The following is a 4922-nucleotide window of genomic DNA, read 5'->3' as shown; positions in this document are numbered from 1 at the left end:
ATACGTGATGAATCCACATTTCCTCCCATTCTTCTTTGAGAACACAACTGTGCTTTGAGTAAATTTGTGTACATCTTATCAGAGGCATAGCTGAGTATCTTTTTTTTTCTTCTTTTTTAACAGTACAGCTGTGGGTTTCTGGATGATGGTTGATGAATGAAAGCAAAATTTATGTAAGTACAGAAGCTACTCAACTGAATCTGTGTGTGGGAGAAGGGTCAAGGTTATTGGTAGAAAAAAAAAGAGGAGAGAAAGAGCTAGTGTGAAAATGAATAAAATAATTTTCTCTTGACCCAAGACAAAGATTATGTTCAACATCATGTATATTTCAGTCAGCTAATGTTTGTTGTTTTTTTTAATTCTCCTGGTTGCATTTCTTGAAGAAGGGCAATATATGTGGGTGTCAATTTTTTTTAAAGTTTTCTTAAAAGGATTTTGGGTCATTTCATGGAGTTTTAAGAGACCCCACAGGAACCTCACTGAAACTCCTAGGATATGGCATTTAAACTTGGAAGAGATCTACTCCTTGCTACTCAATGTTGTTCAAGGGCTAGTAGCATAAAGTTTCACCTGGGAGCTTGTTAGAGATGTAGAATTTCTAGCCTCACATCTGAACCACCAAGTCAAAGCTATCTTTTAATTGAGACACCCAAGTAATTTACTTGTACATCCATTAAAGCATGAGAGGCTAGGATGTCATCCATTTCTTTCCCCATGTAGGAATGAAATGGAATGAATGTCAGTATATCTGAAAATGATGAAATTATGACTGTGATGATGGGTAAAGAGAGGTTTAAAGTTTCTATTTTAAGTGGGCAGATAACATTATAAACCAACACCAATCAACCAAACAAAACCCACAACAAAATGGTGGGAAATCAAAGAAGATGAATGTAGAAACTTTAACAGGAAGAATTCAGAGTAGCATCAAGATAACATCAATACCAATAAACAGCTGGAGGTGGGGGTCAAGGTACAGGCCAGATTGGGAATCACTGCTCCCAGGGTGAGCAGAGTGATCTAGGCATGATTCTATACATTTAGTAGACAGGGGACAGTTCTCTGATGATTTTCAAACATTCCTGGGCTTCTGGTTTTGTTGGTGGAAATTCCTAAATTGGGAGTCTACAAGAGAAGTCTCTAATAATATTGAAGTGTTTGTTTGTTTGTTTTAGCACAATTTTGTTTGAAGTAAGTAAGCTATGTTTTGGGACTGTTGTAGCAGGTGTTTTTCTTAATCTTTCTTTTTTTCTTTTTTTTAAGGAGAACTGCTGAGTTCAGAGGAAATGAGTACTCTTTTATTTAAATTTCCTGAGATTAGAGGAAGAACATATTGCCAAACAATGCCTCTTCACTTCAAAACCTCTCCTCATAAATTATTTGAGGATATCTTATTAAAAGTCTGTAAAATTTCCTATTAAGAATGGTTGATTGCAGTCCAGATCATCATAGCTTTGGTGCTTTCCCTGAAATACCACAGCTGTCGGGAAGAAATATATTTTGAGACAAAAGGTTTTGTTTCCCCAGCAATAAATTATTTTAGTGATATCTCAAGATAGATAAAACTTTCACTTATGTTTGAGTGAAGGAAGATCCTACTGATAACTTGTTAAAAAATCTATAAAAAGAATATGAGAATGTAGATGTAGATAGCAAATTAAAATCAGACTTCCTTTAAGTTTAGCAAAGCAATTATTTGTAAAGCCAGTGAAGATTATTATTATGGATAATGAAATGATTTACTGGAATATTTGGAATGACATTCAATATGGCCACATCTCTGCACAACCTCAAGTTGGTATTTTCAACTTTAACCTTGAAGCCATTAAGAAAAAAAGAAAAAAAAAAAACTCTCCTCTAGTAATATTTTATGTAAGTTGCTAAACAAAAACCTTTCCTATGGTGATGTGGATCCTAAATGAGATAGGAAATGCCTTGTTTGCCGTGCTGATGTAATAATCCATTGATTTCACTGTAGATGAGCTCTTTAAAACAAAGCTGTTCTCCCTAATTCTTTTGGTTCACCCTCTGTCAGCTGCTTCCCTCATCCCTAAACAAGGAGTATCTTCCTTCACATAGTCGTAAGGAAATGTATCAATATTTTGTCAGAGACATTTGTTTCCAGAGTTGCATCATTACTGGAAGTAATGGTGTACATTGAGCAAGTTGCTAAAGATTTCTAATTTTGTTTATTTTCTGGGCTCATAAAACACTCTGTGGGCCAGCAGAACATTTTGTTTTATTTTGTTTTCAACTCTGATGTAAAATCAATGAGAAAAATTTGGAATGTCTTCACCATTTCCAGAGTGATGTTAATTAAGAAATTTGCAGTCCATTTTTCATCTAGACCCTGAAAGCAATTCTACTGACTTCTGGCAAATGCAGATCTTTAATATTTAAGTGATGGATATTAACAGTAGACAGAGTTGGGAGATTTGAGACTTCACATAACTCAATAATGATATAACTCACCAACTCTAATGATCACAGCAAAGTGGTACAAAATGCTACTAAACATTGATAAAACAATAACTTTAAATGTGTGATAAAATAATCCTATTATTCATTCATTTGTTTTTAGTTTAAAGATGATAAATAAATTGTGTTAATGTACTTTTTTGAAATTAAAAAACTGAGGGCTCCTTTGTAACTTTTTAAAATAGGAAACTATGTGTCTCGACTCTGTATGATTTCAATACCTTCAGTCTATGAAATTTTTGCACCCTTTTTTGTCCAGATATGTTTCAGTGTCTCCTAGTTTATGTTCTATGGGAACTTGATAGAAATATCATCCTACTATTGTGTGAAAATTGTATACTTCTTAATTAGGTTGAATAGATTCGTGGTGATTTTCAGGTCTGCTATATCCTTCTACTTTTCTGTATATTCATTTTATTAATTTTTGAGAGTTTGATGTTGAAAAGCCAACTAAAATCTTAATTTATCAACTTAAAAATTAGTTGCAATACATAGTGGAACTATATATAACTTTGTTCTGCATTTTCTAAGTCTCCTATAAATGTGTTGTTTTACTTCCATAATATAAAAAACAAAAAAGAAAGAGAAAAAAATACGCGTCTCAAAAACACATACTTGCCCTTTCATAGATAGAGGACCTGAAATTAAAAATGATACAACTCCCTGGGTAGTAGAGTAAATATTATCATCAGTTTTGTATTTGAACAACCTCATTTTGCCTCGAATAAAGAATCTGCACATAGTAAGTGCATGCTGCCTTCTGCATCCTGCAGTTGTTAAAAGAACATTAATCATTTAAACAAGGTCACAAGCAACAAAGGCCAAAGAGGGTTCAAAGTTTACAGGTCCAGGCATTTATCAGGTAGAAATAGGCTACATTTCAATATTTTGTAAAATACCTTTTTATGAAAAAGCTATCAGTCATAGTATAGCTTGGCAAAACTCTGGTTATTCCAGTGAACAAAATGAATGATGACAATGAATCAAAAACCCCTTTATGAGTTTATGTTTTTTTGCAGGACCACCATGGCTTGAACACACGTTTTTGATTTCTAGAAGGATGTGATTATGATGTGGGAATGCCTTCCTCCCTTTGGCAAAAGCCAAAGATATATCAAACTTGTCTCTACTTCTGATAGGCTGATAAGGATCAATTGGTTAAGGAAATCACAGAACTGGTACCACTAAATACCATGAAAATTGTTGTTTTCCACTGACTTTCATGATACTCTAGATTATTTTTATGGGAGAGGTATAAAACAGAATGCTTTGGATTTTATTTAGCTTCAGCTTGTATTTTCCCATTTGATGGTGTCTTAAAAATGGATGTAGGTGTGTTGCGTTTAGTCTGTGTATTTTTCCCATTTGTTATTGGCTTTTTCATATTCATTTGAAATGTTGATTTTAGGGACTTCAAATCTTTCAAGTTCAGAGAAGAAACAAATTCTCCTTTTCCCAATATAAGAAACTTTGAATTTAAATGGAGACAAGCCCTTTGGTATCTGAGTAATTTTTTAGCAGCTTTATTGAGATGTAATTCACATGCCATACAATTCATCCATGTAAGGTATGCAATTCCATGGTTTTTGTATGGTTACAAGGTTGTGTAACCCTCACAGCAATCAGTTTTACAACAGTTCACCTTTCCAAAAGGAAACTGTACCCACTAGCACCCAATCCCTATTTTCTTCCAAACACCCCTGGCCTTAGCCAACCACTATTCTACTTTTTGTTTCCGTAAATTTGCCTATTCTGGATGTTTCATATAAATGGCATCATACAACATGTGGTAGTTTGTGACTGGCTTCTTTGACTTAGTATAACATCTTCAAGTTTCATTCACCTTGTAGCACGTATTAGTATTTCATTACTTTTCATGGGCAAATAATATTTCATTTTATGGATATGCTACATTTTGTCTACCCATTCCTCAGCTGACAGAAATTTGGGTTATTTCCACTTTTTTGGTGATGGTGAATCATGCTGCTGTTAACCTTCGTATGCAAGTTTCTGTGTGAACATGTGTTTTAATTTCTTTTAGGTATAGAGCAAGAAATGGAATTTCTGGGTCATATGATAACTCAATGTTTAACATTGTGAGGAGCTTCCAAACTGTTTTCCAAAATGGTCACACCATTTCTGCATTCCTATAAGCAAGGTATGAGGGTTCCAATATCTCCACATACTTTCTAAAACTTGTTATTACAGTCTTTTTATTTTAGCCTCCCTGAGTTTAATTTGTACCATTGTTACAAATTAACAATGACATTACAAATGTCAGAATTAGACACTGAAAAAAGTATCATATTAACAAAGTATTTGATTAGTAGAAAAAATATCTAATGAAATAATTAGACAAAAAAAGTATTTAACAGAGATAGAGCAATTAAATTTATACACTACTTTTAACTTTTTGAGAGTTTTCATATCTCTCAGTATACTAT

This window comes from Dama dama, chromosome 1, assembly GCF_033118175.1.
Source record: "Dama dama isolate Ldn47 chromosome 1, ASM3311817v1, whole genome shotgun sequence".
Classification (NCBI taxonomy): Eukaryota; Metazoa; Chordata; class Mammalia; order Artiodactyla; family Cervidae; genus Dama; species Dama dama.
This window is presented reverse-complemented; position numbering follows the sequence as displayed.